The 18,864-nt window shown below is 40.2% G+C and overlaps 1 pseudogene; it reads left to right on the top strand.

Annotated features, from left to right (window-relative positions):
• Positions 1 to 321: 321 nt before the first annotated feature.
• On the top strand, positions 322 to 613 carry LOC118757500 (large ribosomal subunit protein eL37-like; annotated as a pseudogene).
• The last annotated feature ends 18,251 nt before the right edge of the window (positions 614 to 18,864 follow it).

Here is an 18,864-nt window from a genome sequence, read left to right as displayed (position 1 = left end):
GACCTAACAGTAAAATCTTATCACCCCTCTCACTTAAAATACTGTTTTCAAGGAGCCCAGGGTGTCTGTTTCCAGGACTGTCCTAATGTTAGGCAGTTTAGTGCTTTGTGAGTGCCAGGGAATGAAGCAGGACTCTGGTGATAGTTCTCTAAGGAAGATAACTTGCTAGATTTGGGAGTGGGTTCCCCTTTGTCCTCACCTGAGCACTCACATCCCTGCTGAGAGATCTCACTGCTACAAACCCAACAGTCAAGAGGGTTTGGGTAATATAGCAGAAGCACCTTCTCTTCCATCCTTTCTGGCCTCTGTTGTAGAGGAAAGATGATGAAGGGAGCACCATCATTTGGGAAGCATTGCAACAAAACGCACATGCTGTGCCGCACTGTGGCTCCAAGGTGTACTACCTGCAGAAGTCCATCTGCAGCAAGTGTGGATATCCTGCCAAGCTCAAGAGGAAGTATAACTGGAGTGCCAAGGCTAAAAGATGTAGTAACACAGTGACTGGCTGGATGAGGCACCTGAAAATCATGCACCGCAGATCGAAGCATGGATTCCTGAAAGAACAATGTCTAAACCCCTAAGGGTAGCTGTTGCTGCATCCAGTTCATCTTGAGATTTTCAACAATTAGGCAATAAATATTTTGGTTTTAAAAACAACCCAAAAAAGGGTTTGGATTTGACCTACTATTTCCTTCTCCTTTCCTTCTCTTCACATGCCCTGCACTCCAGCTTGCCCACCCTAACCTAGCTGCACAACTTGGAAAACACCCTTAACTTCTTAGAATCTCAGGATCCTCATCTATGAGAAGGCCTCCCACTGAATCCTTGCTACACTCAACTCACTATTCTCTTTTTAAGTTTCTTATTTTTTGTTTTCTTTATTTTCTACTGTTTTATGTTATGACTTGAAATAACCCATTCAAATAACCTGTGTTTAGGGAAATACATTCCTGTTTAGAGCTGACTCTCAATGACTTATTGGAAGCTTTATTATTATAATTTTACATAGTTGATCAGGGTGGGAAGTGAGTGAGATAATCGTTCCAAATTTTCTTTTTCTTCGTCCTGTATCTGGAGAAAGGGGGGTATTCATATAAAAATTTGCCCAGGTGAAAATCAAATAGATATCTACCAAGAACTTACTTCACACATTGGAATAACCTTAGATTTCTAAGGCTACAATTTTGGGTGAACTAAATTTTGCATTCTAGAATTAAGATATTCTGGTTTTTTAAAGATTTATTTATTTATATTACAAACTCAGATATACAGAGAGGAGGAGAGACAGAGAGGAAGATCTTCTGTCTGATGATTCACTCCCCAAGTGACCGCAACAGCCGGTGCTGCACCATCCGAAGCCGGGAACCAGGAGCTTCTTCCGGGTCTCCGACATGGGTGCAGGGTCCCAAAGCCTTGGGTCATGCTTGACTGCTTTCCCAGGCCACAAGCAGGAAGCTGGATGGGAAGCGGAGCTGCCAGGATTAGAATCGGCGCCCATATGGGATCCCGGCGCGTTCAAGGCGAGGACTTTAGCTGCTAGGCACACTGTCGCGCCCAAGATATTCTGTTTTTATCCAATATTTATGGAGCCACATTCTGAGACTTTTATAAATGTCAACTCATTTAATCCTTGGAAGGATCTTCTCATTCCCTTTTGAAGCATGACTATTGTTACCCATCCTCATCTTACGATGCATGGCAGAACAGAGACTGCACAAGCATGTGCAGCATCTCAGAGCTGTTTTGAACCCAGGCAAGCTGCCATTTAGTTTGGGATCTATTCCATGTATGACACCTGCAAGGGAAAGAAATTAGCTCCTCAAAACCAAATCCCTTTCTAATGAAAGCCCCACATTGCTGTTTGCTTGGTTCCAAGGCCCACTCCAGAACGTTCTACCGCTCTTCCTACAGGAAGCACAGCTATACACTGATTTGACTTTTCCTCTTGATTGTGGGTGAACTAGTTTCTTGGGGCTTGCGTGTGATGGCTCAGGGAGCAGTTGAGAAAGACAAAATGGTAAGGTGGTAGCCAACTTAATTTCCATCAGCAGGATGTTTCCTGTCCTGGGTCAGGAGTGCTGGGTGTGCAGCTGTTGCCTGTGCGACACAGATGGAACTGCTGTTCTTTTCAGTTTTCTGGTTTGTGGACTGGGCAGCTTTGTGCTTCCTCTTGCTGGTTGGGCAAGGTGAGTCATGAAAGGTATTTGTAGAAAAGCTTGTAATGAGGGGTTCCTGAATCCTTGCCAGAGAAAAGCTGTCCCTCCGTCCCCACCTCTAGCCCTATTCAAGTCCCACCCCTTAGTGGGAAGGCCCTTCCATTTCAGACGAAGAGCCACCAGCAGTGAGCTCACACCATCAATGGGGTCAGAACCTTCCACCTCAGAACTGGCCTGGCTCCCCCAAACACAGGGTTTTCCTGAGATTTCAAGAGTTGCCCCTATACTGCCCAGACTGGTGGCATCATTCACAGGAGAGGAAGAAATAGGTCCTTGTTAGCAGGTAGAATTGTAATAAATCAACACTTAAAGGGAAGATAAGGTCTACACCCACTTTACAGTCCCAATCCAGTAATTTGAAATTTAGGTTACAACCAAATAGTCTAAACAGATTTTCCCCCTAATTTGCTATTTTACCTTTACCTCTAAATCTTTGTGACTATGTTTTCCCACAATGGCAAAGATCTGTTTAAAAGTAGGTAGGTCTCTTTCTGACTTTAGTGATAGGGTTGAATGATTTGTAATTAGCATCTTCAGGCCTCATAAACAGGTGTCTAAGTAAAAGCAGATGGGATATCCAGAAACAAACATTGTCATCTCACAGATGCTGTTAGGCTATTTAGAAAACCCTTTATCCTCAGACTGGTGGATTGAGCATGGGTCTGGTTTTACTTCTTGCAAGTTATCACAGAGTCCTAATGAGATGGATTTTTATCAATAAATTATACCATCACTCAAACAGCCAAATTGTGACCACAGTAATGACCAGGATTTGATTCATGGGACGTCTTCTTGCACTGAAGTTTAAGGGCAGTAGTTGACGCCTTTGAACTCTAATTGTGTGGTATAGAAAACAAATGGTCAAAAAAAAAAATTGCTGCTGATGCAAAAAACGCAGCTGAAGAAGAGAAGGAGGAAGGATGGAAGGTGGACAGGAAAAAGAAGGAGAAGAAGGAGGAAGTGACTGTCTCATTTACTAAACCACAAACCAAAAATCATAAAATGATCTAGCAGATTCATTTGATCAGATGATATTTTTTAAGCAAGTCAGCTTTCTGAATAGTTCTTAAATATAGATCCTTCAGTTTCTTTGAGTTCTAAGTATCTAAAAATAAATGTGAACGACACATATAAAGACATACAACATATTAAATGTTAACATGATAATCGATAAATTCCTCAGAATCAATGAATTTCTTATAAATGGCTTCATAAATATTGAAAAAACAGAATATATTAATTATAGAATGTAAAATAATTGCCTTCCTGAAGTTCACCTAAAATTGTAACCTTAGAAATGTAAGGTTATTCTTATGTGTGAAGTAAGTTCTTGGTAGATATTTATTTGATTTTCACCTGAGCAAATTTTTACATGGATATAAATGTTTTATTAAAAAAAATCTAACATAGATAAGGCAAGAATATCAAGAAGGTCTGGAAAATCAGAATAAATTCCCGATGACTACTTTATTTTTACTACTTTTTAAGAGACACAGTGCTGCAAATATCTAGGTGATTACATACCCACTCATGCATTTCCCCTGCATGTTTATTTTGGAAAGACAGCAGGTTATTTTGAAAGAAAGGAAGAAAAAACAGACTACAGAGGAAACAGAGTTGCCTTGTATTTTGTAGGGAAGCAGATTACTAAAATTACCAGACTTTAAGGAAGAAAACAAAAAATCCATTGCTTTTGCACATTTTCTTAGATTTCAAAGGAGCTGTTGAAAAGGAAAATATGTTTACTGGATTGAGGTGAAAAGTCCAGCACCAAATAACAATAATGATAATAATAATTAAAAAGAAGAAACAACTTAATCAACAATAATGATTACAAAATCAATGTTAATGAGTGATGTCTTTCCCTAAATTTCTCAGTCTATATAAAATCTCTCAGTTTATATAAAATCAGTTATAGCACTGATAAGTCACAGACTGGGTATTCATACAAAAATATAACACAAGTACTGCAAGTCAAAATTTAAATTTGAGATGATATTATTTATTATTGATATTGTTTATTTGAATTACACATTTGGCCAGCAAATGTTACTAGGTACTAACTGGATGTCACAAAGATGAACCACCAGGCAAGCAAAAGTGAATGACACAGAGTTCCTACCCTAGAATGCTTTCTGTCTTCCCATGGGACCTTGGCTATGGCAATGAAAGTCATAGTGAACAGCATTTGAGAACTGAGCAAGGTAAAGAACACATTCTTCATACAACTCATTGAGTGAACTTGTAAAACAACAGTTTCTGTCTTTCTGAAAAGGATATAGGGGTACTTCAAAAACTTAAAGATTAAACGTAAGCTTATTTTGGTGCAAAAACCCTTAAAATCCATGCATAGTTTTTCCATAACATGCCTTTCTATGATCTTTTCTAATCCTCCTCATTGGCATGGATTTCAAATCCTTTTTTTTTTTTTTTGCACTAAAAGGAACACGTTTTAATTTGTGAAAATCCATAAATATTTTTAAGTGCCCTTGTAGATTTCACATTGATTTACTTCTGAAAAAAAGTGTCCTTCCTACAACAACGAAACATTTCTACTGTACAACATTATTTTAATTGTGTCTCTGCAGGAAGGAACAAGTCCAAAATGATCAAGATGGTTGTAATCAATGACCTCTTCCAAGATACCTTGAACTTTCCTTTGTTGATTGGACCTCCTGAAAGTGCTCTGGGAGACAAACTCCTCTGGCATCCATCCATTTCAAACGTGGTTTGGTCGCATGATGCGGCCATTCGTTATCAGATGACCCTGTGCTCATACACAAACACAGCCACTATCAGGCACAGACAGGCCATAATCTGGCAAAAACCTTGATGAAACAGAAATAAACACAATGTGTAGTGCATATTAATAAACTCAGGCATTCTGGCATACTCTCACATTGCAAACACCCCCAAAAGGAAAGTGCTGTCAGCCTAGGGTTTCCTTGCATGAACCTTCCCATCTATATAAACAAGAAGAGAGAAAAGGGGGAGAGGTGAATCATTGGGAAGACTATCTCGTTGTCAATCTCAGGCACAGCAACTTCACTCGGAAGAGCTAATAGTTTCCGTCATGTGTCATTTTCTCAGGGGAAGAGGATTAAGGTATGGCTGGACTCCCTCTGTGGCCGGAATTTAGTCATTTAGAGATAACCTGGAAGTAGATCAGAATGAAGGTTCTCGGGCCCGGCGGCGTGGCCTAGCGGCTAAAGTCCTCGCCTTGAACGCCCCGGGATCCCATATGGGCGCCGGTTCTAATCCCGGCAGCTCCACTTCCCATCCAGCTCCCTGCTTGTGGCCTGGGAAAGCAGTTGAGGACGGCCCAATGCATTGGGACACTGCACCCGCGTGGGAGACCTGGAAGAGGTTCCTGGTTCCCGGCTTCGGATCGGCGCGCACCGGCCCGTTGCGGCTCACTTGGGGAGTGAAACATTGGATGGAAGATCTTCCTCTCTGTCTCTCCTCCTCTCTGTATATCCAGCTTTCCAATAATAATAAAATCTTTAAAAAAAAAAAAAAAAAAAAAGAATGAAGGTTCTCAGATGTCAATTTGCAGCCTGATTTTAGTCTCAGAATAATTGTTTTAAAGTTTGTTTTTTTTTCTTTAATTGGAAAGGCAGATTTCCAGAGGGAATGAGAAAGAGAAAGATCTTCCATCCGCTGAGTGGCTGCAATGGCCAGAGCTGAGCTGATCTGAAGCCAGGAGCCAGGAGCTTCTGCTAGGTCTCCCACACTGGTGCAGGGAACCAAGGCTTTGGGCCATTTGAGACTGCTTTCCCAGGCCACAAGCAGGGAGCCGGAAGAGAATGGAGCAGCCAGAAAAGAGCCGGTGCCCAAATGGGATCCTGTTGGTTGCAGGGTGAGGATTTAGCCACTAGGCCACCAGGCTAGAACCAGAACAAAGTTTTTAGTGATCTATGACAATATGAAAATATATAAAGAAGACAGTGGAACAATTTTTCTCAAAGCTAATTTTAAAAATTGTCCTTATTTATTTTTTTCTTATTTTTTCATGTTTTTAATTTTTTAAAAGTATTAAAAAGTCAGAGTTACACAGAGAGACAGACAGAGAGAAATCTCTCATCCCCTGGTTCACCACCCAAACACCACAATGGCCAAGGCTGGGCCAGGCTGAGCCAGGCTGAAGCCAGGAGCCTGGAGCTTATTTATTTCTAAATTCACAAGGTACCAATTTCAAAAAGCATAAATGAGGAGTTGGCAAATGGCAAAGTGGTTAAAGTCCTACTTGGGCATCCATATCCTAATTTATGAGTGCCAGCTGGAGTTCCAACTCTTGTAGAACCTGGAATGTAGTCATTGTTGGGCCCCTGCCACCAGTACAGGAGACCACGATCGAGTTACTTGCTCCTGGCTTCAATCTGGTCCAGCACTGATTGTTGTTATTAGTGAGATGAGCCAGTGGAACAGATCCATTTCCCTCACTCTCTTTCTCACTCTCTCTTTCAAATAATTTTCTTAAGCACATAGTCACACACAAAGCTCATGAATGAGTATTCAGTGAAAAGCAAATCTTGCTTTTTCTCACTGAGCAAGCATCCATGAATGTTGGTGTCTCATGTGTAATTCATGTGCATATACTGTTATGCAGCCAAGTTTTTTTAAAAAACTTAATTCAAAAGGAGCAGAGGCACCTCATCCCATAAAGTTAACTTCATTGACATGGATTGTTATTATCATGCCATTTCTTTTTTTCAAATTTATTTATTTATTTTTATTTGAAAAGTAGACTTACAAAGAGAAGGAAAAACAAAGAGAGATCTCGCATCTGCTAGTTCACTTCCCAAATGGCCTCAACAGTCAGAGCTGGATCAATTTGAAGCCAGTAGCCTGGAAAATCCTCCAGGTTTCCCATGTGCGTTCAGGGGCCCAAGCACTTAAGCTGACCCTTGCCGCTTTCCCAGACACATTAGCAGAGAACTGGATCAGAAGTGGAGCAGCTAGGACTCGAATGGCACACCTATGGATGCTGGCACTATAGGTAGAAGCTTAAAATGCTACACCACAGTGCTGGCCCATGTCATTTCTTTCAGTGTTGCTAATAAATGGAGCTTTTGAACAAAAAGCCTCTTTCTTGGTGTCTTAGTTTTCTACTACCACATTGAACCTAAGATCAGTCACTTGTGAACAAGCAAAGTTTATTTCAACTCATGGTTTTGGAGGTTTCGCCATCTGAGATCCTGGCAGACCCCACTGGTGCACCCCTGTAACAAGTCCAGAGGATGGTGATGGCGGGGCACAGGAAAGAAGAATCACATGACAGGCCAGGGAGCAGAGAAAGTGCTGGCCCAACTCGGCTTTCATAATTGGACATCTCATGAGAACTACCTTCCAAGGACAATCGCCTGATCATCTAAGGACTGCCCAGGAGGCCCATCTTCCTCATATCATAACCAGGTAGATTTCTACCCTCTTTGTAGCATTTTCATAAAAATGTGGGGATTAAGTTTAACACATAAGCCTTTGGAAGATGCTCAAACTAAATTTAAAGTTGCCCAGCCTATTTCTGCCTGTGTACAACACATCTCAATATGCCAATCCATTCTGCTTATTATCATGTTAAATTTTTTATTTTATTAGTTTATGAACTCTATAAATCTAGAAATGAATAGTGTAGGGTGTTTGGTCCATTAGTGACCAAAAATTGGACTTCAGAGGCAAAATATGAAGGTTAATCATAAAATAATTTTATTTTGTGCAATACTGTTAATTTTATCATAATTACAGCTATACAAATTTGAACTTTTAATACATGAAATATACAATTACATATTAATATGTTCCTCCACAATGTTGAGATTTCTAGTAGAGACTAAACTGTTGCTAACAGAGTCAGACTCCATGTCACAAAACTGGCTATCTCCCTAAGCTTGGTGCAAGTTGTAAGAAGGATCTGTTATTAGCACATGAAAAGCAGTACCTCTCAGATGTAGCAAAATTTTAAAAAAGTAAAAACTCCAGTAACTACGTTTAACTTTTTAAAAAGTGAAACCTTTGAAAAGGTTTATTTATTTATTTGAGAGACAAAATGAGAAGGAGACTAATCTTCTATCTACTGGCTCGTCCCTCCAATAGCCACAACAACCTGGGCTGAGCTAGGCCATAGCCAAGGGTCCATACCTGTCTCCAAAATGAATGGTAGGAGCTCAAGTACTCGAACGATCATCTGCTGCTCTCCAGTCTCAACAATGGCACCTGGATCAGAAGTGGCATAGCCAGGATTCAGACCTCCCAAATGGGATGTGGGTATTCAAAATAGTGACTTAACTACTGTGCCCATCACAAAAATGAATTTTAAAACAGTAAAAAGGAGGGTTCAAATGAGATTTACAACAGCAACTACACTGAAGCTGAAGAACCTGACTGAAAAGAGTGAAAGCCCTTCAAAAATATTGCTGTTTTTCACTAATTACCTTCATTAAGCAATATGTGATATGATTATAACCGCTGAAGTGGAGAAAGAACATGGATACCGAAAAGATACCCCAGATCAGGTGGTTCTATAAACCAGAGATTAAAGAGAATAAACAATAACTTCCGGCTTACTTTTAGGAAGCATGCATTGCTAAATCAATGATAGTACTTTAGGAAGGAATAAAATCTAAAAACTTTGGAGGACAGTCTTCTCATGTCCCTACAGAAGTAAACATTAAGCAAGAATAACAGATAACCTCAGCTGTATATTTAACTAAGTGACTAACAGTTAAAAGTCACTGGGTACGGACATGGCTGAGATTTTTCTCTTTTGGTTGTTTTAACTGAATCATGAGGATATAATCACTTTACATGCTTTAATTTTCATTTGCAAATTATACTGGAACTCTATGGCAATGAAATCATTTCTTGGAATATGCCTAATATTAGCATATTACCATCCCACTTTCATCACGTGAAAACCTTTTAAAATGTTAGTAAGAATAATTTTATTCAAATAGTCTTTGCCCAGAGTCTTCAGGCAGTTGGTTCTAGCATCCCTGCAGATGTCAACTCCAGGGAAGCTCCAGTACCTGACATAAAATGGTACTGTATTTGCATATAACTTAGGCACACCTTCCAGGACACTTTAAATCCTCTCTGGATTTCTTAGGGTGCGTTCTACAATGCAAATGCTCTGGAATTGCTGTTATGCTATATAGATTGAGGAATGATGACAAGAAAAGTATACATACTCCATGTATCTGAAATCACTTTTCTCTAATGTTTTTGACTTATTGTTGGTGATGAATTCACAGAGACAGTATTCACAGATTTGAATGGCCAGTTTTGTTATTTGTAAAAAAAAAAAAAAACAATTTTCTACAAAATAAAGTTTCAGAAATTAAAAAAAACTAAACAAAAAAAAGAATTCAAAGTTTTTTCATTGGGATGCATTAGATCAACTTAAAAACATAAGCAGAAAATATAACACTGTCTTTTAAATATTGTGGTCATTTTGCTTTTTGATCTAAGCAGTATTTTGAATATCTGAAATTCTGCATTTATATAATCTATTAAGGAGGGTGCCAGGATTTGAGGCACTTGTCAAAAGATAATTATTTGATAAATGTTAATCTACTGGGGATCCTTCTCCACTTTAAAAACTAAACCTAAAGAGTTCTTTACTTTTATCATTCCCTCCAATTAATTTGAGCCATTCACCTACATTCCTCAAACCCTGTGTTAGATTATCAAAATATCCTGTCTCTAGGGATGTTCAACTTTTTTCTACCTGTGAGGCATATTCCTAACAATGATGACTTCTGGAATAAGCAGGATTTGGGGTCAACGTTTGGCCTAGTGATGAAGAGACCACTTGGGAGAACTGCATTTTATACAGAAATGCCTGAAGTTGAGTCCCAGGTTTGCTCCTGATTTCAGCCTCTTGCTCATTCACATCCTGGGAGGTAGCAGGTCATGGTTCAAGTCCTTGCGCACTTGCAGAGAAGGACTAAATGAGAGAAGTAGATTTGGTTCCTGGCCTCTACTTTCTGCCTATTCCAGACCATCACTGAAGACATTTGGTGAGAAACAAAAAGGATTGTGTGTTTCTCCCTTTCTCTCCGCCCCCTCCCTCTGTCTCTAAAATATAAGCCATCAATATTTATTAAGCGAAGCCTTTTTCAGACAATACCCCTCAGACACAGCGTCATGTTCTGCTTTGAACAGATGATGAAACCAGTATCATGGAGATAAATATCAGCTGTAAGATACATGGCTAGTCAACCAATTAGGTCCAATTTTCTGTTTCTTCATATACCCATGGAATACTTTATTGGCTACCACTTTCTGAAATTGATATGTGTCCCTCCTCCCAGTTTTCAGCTCTGAAACTAATACCACCCCCCTCAGTTGTTCATGACAGAAACCTCAAGCCATTGTAGGGCTGCCTCTCTCACAGCTTAATCAATTCATCACTAACATCAGTAAGCTTCACTACTAGAGTATATGTTGAATCTGTGTCTCTATTGCTAAATATGATTACGTTGGCCTATGCTACCATCTCCCCTTTCTTGAACACAAAACATTGCCTATAATTAGACACCACAGTTGCTTTCTTCTTTCTGTATTTTAAACGCACTTTCAACAAAGCAGCTGAGTAATCATTTTTAGAAGGAAAGGAACTGGACCCGGTACAGTAGCCTAGTAGCTAAAGTCCTGGCCTTGCACAGACTGGGATCTCATATTCACACCAGTTCATATCCCAGCTGCTTCACTTCCCCTCCACCTCCCTATTTATAGCCTGGGTAAGCAGTTGAGGATAGCCCAAAGCCTTGGGACCCTGCACCTGCACGAGAGACCCAGCGGAAGTTTTTGGCTCCTTTCTTCATGGGCTCAGCTCCAGCCACAGCGGCCACTTGGGAAGTGAACCAGCAGATGGAAAATATTTGTCTCTCCTTCTCTCTGTAAATCTGACTTTGCGATAAAAATAAATAAATCTTAAAAAAAAAAAGAAATAGTATTACTTTCCTGTTAAAATCATGTGATAGGGCTTGGCACAGTAGCCTAGTCGCTCCAATCCTCATGTTGCACACGCTGGGATCCCATATGGGCACTGGTTGCAATCCTGGCAGCCCTGCTTCCTATAAAACTCCCTGCTTGTGGCCTGGGAAAGCAGTGGAGGATGGCCCAAAGCTTTGGGACCCTGCACCCTCATGGGAGACCCGAGAAGATCCTGGCTCCTGGCTCTGGATCGGCTCAGCTCCGGCCATTGAGGCCTCTTTGGAAGTGAATCAACAGATGTAAGATCCTTCCTCTCTGTCTCTTCTTCTCTCTGTATATCTGACTTTCCAATAAAAATAAATAAATCTTTTTTTTAAAAAAAGTCATGTAATGGCTTGAAATTAAGTTTCACTCTTCTCCACATCCACTAGGATGCCCATTATCTTAAAAACCTCACCAAACGGAAAAATCACAAGTGTTGGCAATGATACAAAACAACTGGATCCCTTATCTGTCACAGTGGGATGTTAAATGATGCATGGTAGTGATTTCTCATAACATTAAATAAAGCATTAGCATGACAGGGCCCGGCGTGATAGCATAGCAGTTAAAGTCCTCACTTTAAATGTGCCAGGATCCCATATGGGCGCCGGTTCTAATCCCAGCGATCCTGCTTCCCATCCAGCTCCCTGCCTGTGGCCTGGGAAAGCAATCGAGGATGGCCCAAGGCTCTGGGACCCTGCATCCATGTGGGAGACCCGGAGGAGGCTCCTGGCTCCTGTCTTCAGATTGGTTCAGCTCCAGCCGTTGCAGCCGCTTAGAGAGTGAACCATTGGACAGAGGATCTTCCTCTCTGTCTCTCCTCCTCTCTGTATATCTGACTTTCCAATAAAAATAAATAAGTCTTAAAAAAAAAGAATTAGCATGACAGCCAGCCATTTCATTAATGGGTATATGTCTCAAAATGATCAAAGACATCAATTGAAACAGGTATTTGTATACCTGTGCTTAGGGAGCTCATTACAATAGCCAATGGATAGGAACAAACAAAATGTCCACTAAGAGATAAACAAAATGTGATGTATACATGCAATGAAAAACTACTCAGCCTAAAAAAGAAAGTCCAAACATGCTACAACATGCATGAACTATGAAGACATCATGCTATGTAAAACAAAGCAGATACGAAAGGACAAATGCTGCATGACTCCACTGACAGGAGATAACGAGCGTCGTCCCCTTCACGGAGATGCTTGGGGAATGGAGAAATGGAGTATTAATGTTTGATAGTATAAGATTTTAGTATGGAGAGATAAGCAGTTTCTGGAGACAGAAGACAACAGTGTGAATATACTTAGTGCTATTAAATTGTACATTCCAAATAGTTAAAATGGTAAATGATGACTTACGTGTGTACGTGTGTCTAAACTCAGAGGTCAGCCTCCATCCAACCCTTACCTATCTTGTCGACTTCTCCATTCTTGATATTTGTCTGTGCTCTCAACCACAAGTCTCCTCCCACTTCTGAGGCTTGAAGGGTTGCACAGCACAAAATGCAAGTGGCAGAGCCAAGACACAAACTTAGCACTGTTCTGCTTTCAAAGCCTGGTCTTACCAGTTTTGTTCCATCACTTTCCAATCAGACCAGATCTATCTCCATTAAAAAAGGGAGAAACCCTCATTTTTTCAACTCTGCTGGATGCATCATTTCTCCTCCACCAGGCTTGGAAAGTAATGTTTCAGGGACATTCAGCCTGACAGTTAAGATGCCCTCCTCTCTTGTTGGGCAGAGTGCCTGGATTTGATCTGCTCTGATCCTGACTCCACCTGTCTGATAAGGTAGATCTTGTGAGGCAGCTGTGACGGCTCCACTAGATGGGTCCCTGCCAGTTACATGGGAATACCCTGATTATGTTCCATGCTCCAGGGTTCCACCCAGCCCAACTTAGCTGCAACCTGTTTTGAGTGACTGGGGAATGAACAAGGGGATGGATGGGGTCTCTCTCTCTCTCTTACTAATCAATTACTTAATAACTAAACATTATAAGAACTAATTTTTGCTCATCCTATAAACAGACTAAAAACTGCTTTCCTGGACTCTGATGTCAGCAGATTCCACAAGGGAAGAAAAAGACGCTTCAACTCTCAGGTTAAAAAATACATTCCAAAAGGCTTTCTCTGTCTCCTGCCTTCTATTGTGGGAGTGGCTCTTCAAGGGGGAATTCCTCTGAAATAAAATTGGGAATGGCTCCAAGAGAGCTCATGGTTCCAATATTAAGACTCTGACTTGTGAGGATATTGCCCCGCCCACTCTTTAATCACATCTGAGGAAATTCCCCCAGCTTGGGTAAGAGATCATAACATCTCAAGAAGGTCGATGAGCTCATGAAAGGCAGCTGACAGCCAAGACACTCCCAAAAACCTCCTTGGAGTTATTTTTCCCTCTTTTAATCTCTTGAGTTTTCTAGATCAACACTATATCAAAATATAAAATTATTTTCAAAATAGTTTTTATTTAATACTTTGCCGGAAACTCTTCCTGCAACATTAAACTTTTTTGAGCGCATCTTTCTCATTGATGGAATTGACATCCCAAAGTTTAATTTCCAGTATGAGGCTTATCTAATATCTAACTCACAGTTTCATAGGAGAAAGCAAGTCACATAGCAAGAGTCCTTAGATGAAGAAATGAAAAAAACACCTTCTGGACTATCAAGCCATTCAAAATTTGCAAGGGAAGTCAAAGATGTCAGTATTAAAGTATTCAAATATTTCCTCACCTAGCATTAATCATAACCCATCAATCTATCCTCCTCTAAAGCAAGAAATAAAATTAAGGAAATGGCATAAAGTATTATTCAGTCTATGTAAAGAGCCATTTTCCAAAACTGCTGTCAAACCCTACAGCTTCTCACCACCATCTATGACTAACAGGCACGCAGACGCCATGCTCATGGTTTATTTTCCTGGCCTATATAATTAAAAATTAAATCATCAGATGATAATGAAGAACAGAGTGGGAAAGTGCTTCCATTTGCCTCACTAGAGTAAAAAGTGTAATCTGGAAATAAAGACGAGTTATAGGTGACAGTTGTTTGTAAATGTGGAAAGCAAAGAGATTTCCATTTATGGGCCGTCATGCATTCCAGTACAGTGTCAAGTTTTGTGGGGCGATAAGGCCAGAGCAGGAAGCCATGCGAGGCCAGGAAGGAAGCGCTATCAAGCTCAGAGCGGGCAGGGTCAAGCAGGGAGCGGGTAGGCTCAGGGCTTCAGCTGTGTAACCACTGCCCTATTTTAAAAAGATAAACAGCATGAACAGCACAAAATTAACACAATACCTTCTTCAAATTCTCCAAAACCACATAAGGAATGAGCTTTTAGCTTTGACCACATTTTGCAAGTCTCCCAGAAATGTGTACCGGGCAGGGATTGCTTCTAATGATTTGATTGTGGCCTCTGATTCAGGTTTCCTACCACTGACAGCCTCTCATTATCCTAGCAGATTTCCAAGCATCTGATTTCTCTCATTGACTCTGAAGACACTACCAGTGCTGCTATTGTGAAAAAGCAATCCTAATATGACTTCACAGTAAGAAGAAAAAGCTCTCTCCCTATAAAAAGCCAACGGACATCTCAACAATGCAATCAGGCAACACAACTCATTAGGCTGATGAGCCAGAGTTCATGTCAAGGTGAACAAGCAGCTACTGTGTGCCCATCATATGTTAAGTATTTTGTGGGGGCTTGGATTCAGGGGAATTCCTGAGGGTCCAGTTCTCTAGGAATACACAGGGCTGAGTGCCAAAATGTTTATTCTTTTTCTTGGATGCTGATACCTGGCAATGCATGGTGGCCAGGTCAGTGAAAATGACATGGACTGGGCACAGCAGGAACATCAGCAAGAGGATCTTAATCCGAGCTCAGGCTTGGAGGGAGGGCCAAGAGAGACTCCATGTGAGTGGGCATTACCCAAAGGAGGTGGGAAAAAGAGCAAAAGAGAAGTATGTTCCCAGGCAGAGATTGCTGCAGCCAATCATAAGATGTCAAATGCAAGAATGAGCTGGGGTTGGTGTGGTATAAACCCATACACTGGGACAGTATAGCAATGAAGTGAAGCAAACTACTACAATTCAGGCAATAGCATAGATGAATCTCAAAATTCTGCACCGAGTTGAGTAATACTTTCACTGAGTGAAAAAGAAGACAAAAGTAAGTATACTATGATTCTACTTTGATAAAATTATAGGAAATACAAACTAAGAGATGTCAATAGGAAGGAAACTAGTATTATCAGCATAGCAGGAACAAAAATGGAGAAAAGATTACAAAAGTGCCCAAAGAAATGTGCTGGCAATTGGCATGTTCACTATCTTGCTCCATAGTGATGGTTTTGTAAATATGTGCAAATGTCAAAATTTACCCAAATGTATATTTTGAATTTATGAAGTTTATTATAAGTATTCTATCTTCATAAAGTTTTTTAAAAGCTTGTTTAGTGTAAGGAGAATAAAAATAATCACAAAGAGTAATGAGCACACTAGTTTACCACACTGATTGTATTTAATAATAAAATTAACCAAAACACATGTTTTCCAGTCACCCATTACTTTGAAATAGAAAATTACTGAACTAGAAGTCTATAGGCCTGAGTTAAAGTCAAATTCTAGTGAAATTTACTGTAAATAATTTATTTACAAAATGTGAATGTCTCTACACATACAAACCAAAGATGAACTTCAAAAAAAAAAAAAAACAGCTGAAAATATCCTGACAATAGGATGCTGGACTCTCAGACATTATCCCTGCTTACAGTTTCAGGAAGCACTTCAATAACAGCATGATGGGCTTATGATTCTTCATAAAGAATTACCCATGGTAATACTAGAGGGGAAATCAATGGGTGGGGGGGATTTGGGGAAGTGGATGGAAAATCACTAAGCCTATGGGACTGTATAATAAAACAATAATAAAAAATAATTAAAAGACTCACGGCTTTCATCCTCTATACATTTAAGCGTTTCCCTTTTTTTCATACTAGAAACTATTTTCATAGAATTTGGTGCTTTTTTACAGTAGCAGTCTGCTGTTCCAACATTGAAATCATACAGTAGCAATCAACCAGAAAGAAAATGTACAACTCTGTATGTCACTCATGTGCAAGGACACCCGCTGGTTGTCCTGTGGCCAAGGGTCTTCCTCCACTCAGTCAGCCCTTCTGAGGCCAAAGGTATTTAACAATGACCACATTTAGATAAGTTGCTCTAAATTCTTTTCTCCATATCTGTTGGTCTAACATGATACATGTTGTAAAATATATGAACAGGTGATTCTAAATGGCAACAGGCTCTCTCACTTAGAAAACTGACCTTGGGAACTAATTGGAAAAATAGAGTCTGAGAATTTAGAGGTACAGAGAAAACCTGAAATTACCTGTTTCAGAATACAGTTACTGGATAGTGAGCCCACGGTGAGGAGAGAGAGAAGGGAGAGAAGGGAGAGGAAGGATGTTAGCCCAATGGAAGCCCAGATGTGCTTCTGGAAAAACAACATTGAAGCTGCAGTAATCAAAGTTTTGTGCTTAGAGGTTTTTCTCTATGCACAAAACCCGCCATCACTGATTAAGTCCTAGAAACTGAATTCATGAACTCCACATAAACTTGTACCTAGCAATGGATTCACTCTTTTGTGAATTCCAAGCATGAGAAGAAAAGAGGAAAGTGGAGAAAACAAGCCCTTGGCTTGAAATGCTTCCAAAGTTCTGAGGTCCCTTCAGGCATTTGACATTATGGTAAATGACAGGTAAAGTGAATTAGTAAGTTTCTCTCTTCAAAGAATAGTAGAAGACTTCATCTGTGAATTATAAATTCTGGTTTTAAATACTTGGAACTTTCACCAACTGTTCATAGAAAAGACAAAATTTGAAACTTGGCAAAATACAGATTAGCTGTAGATTACAAACAGCAAAAAATCTATAACTTTCAAGGAACATACACCAGGGCAAAGATATTAAGCAGCATTTTTTCCAAACTCATTCTGTCAGGTCAACCCTTCCTAGGACAAGTATCACCCTTTGTCCAGTGCCTACACCACCTGCCTATCAGTCAGTGCATGACTAACTGGCATTGTTATCACATTGACTGTTCGGGTATCCTCCGGGCTTGTGTTTCTGTCAGCTTCATTTTACTTCAGTACTGGCACAAAACTCAGTAATAGTGTTGGAAACGATGAAACATAAAGTACTCTTTTTCAAAGTGTGAAGATGAAGTGTCTTGCAACTTGACACAGCAAGCTAAGCTGTTAAACATTAATATCCTATGTGAGTACCAATTTGAGTCCCCCCTTTTCCACTTACAATCCAATTCCTGACAACACACCTGGCAAACACTGGTAGATGACCCAAATGTTTGAGTCCCTGCCATTCACGTGGGAGACCAGACGGAGCCCCTGGCTGCTGACTGGTTTCAACCTGGCTCAACCTCAGCCACTGTGGCCATTTAAGGAAGTGAACCAATAGCAGGTAAAATATTCTCACTCTCTTCCTCTCCGACTCTTTCAAATAAATAAATCTTCTTTAAAGTGAAAAAGTGAGTTTCCAGCTTAACAAGGATAGAATACAATTTTATGTTGAAGTTGCTAAGTCGCACTATAAGAAGGAATCTTCTATCCATTAAATTGTAAAGAAAGAAATATAAATTCCAGTGGAACCGAGAAGGTTGATTTAATGAGAAACGTCACTATATAAAGCAAGACTTCAGTGGTGAAGAAAATGTCCAACAAAATTTACAATCATGAAAATGCAAAGGAGACTCCAAGGCATAACACAGGGAACAGATGAACTTTCATACCGTGTGGCAACCCTGCAGGGCATTTGATAAAACCAGGTACAGAATCCAGAGCCAAGAAACCACATGTCCTCAAAAATGAAAAACATCTGCCCACATTCTAGCAATGTAATCAGAAAGCATGGGTGACAAACATCTTTTTCTTTAGACACAGAAAGCGGTTTTTTTTTTCAATCAGAACTTTAACTCTGAAATCTAATTAGGCATGGAGAGGTGTAAGGAAATACAGAGCACAAAGAACTACAGTGAGAGCACAGAGATTATGGATGTTGCACACAGCTGGGATGGAGGTGTGCCTTTGGGCACACAGAAAGAATGGTCTGGTGGATGAGGTAAAACAGAGATCAAATGTATTAGATTTGTCCACAGTTAGCAATGATCATATTCTTACTGGTCTTGTCATTCTCAGACCTATACTCATGCCCTTTTCACTCTGCCAGAGATCACTTGCTTGGCTTCCAACCATTCAGTATCAGTAGTGCAGAAGAAAAACTCAGGACCACTTGCGCTGAGTTTAGCGTCTGCCATGGACAAGATGCCAGGACCAGTATGCTTTAAGATGAAGTTCTTGTCACCAACTTTCTCTCCATAGATAGGCTTGCCACCAGCGCCTTCAAGGCATATGAAGTTACTACACTGACACATGAAGTCTGGATTATACCTATGAAAACAGGAACTGTTGTAACCAAATCCTCCCTCTCCAGTGATCAGAGCAAAGGAGTTTTCTCTTGTCCTTGAAACTTTGAAAATAGCTGAAAGGAGACATAGCCCAAAGGCTCACTGCCAATTGAATCATCAAAGAATACAATGTGACTGACTATGGCAGACAGCTAGCAGCTCCAGGCAACAAGGATGTCTAAAAACCCAAT

The sequence above is a fragment of the Ochotona princeps genome, chromosome 9, assembly GCF_030435755.1.
Source record: "Ochotona princeps isolate mOchPri1 chromosome 9, mOchPri1.hap1, whole genome shotgun sequence".
Taxonomy (NCBI): Eukaryota; Metazoa; Chordata; class Mammalia; order Lagomorpha; family Ochotonidae; genus Ochotona; species Ochotona princeps.
The sequence above is the reverse complement of the archived record's forward strand: the minus strand, read 5'-3'. Positions and strand labels throughout refer to the sequence as shown.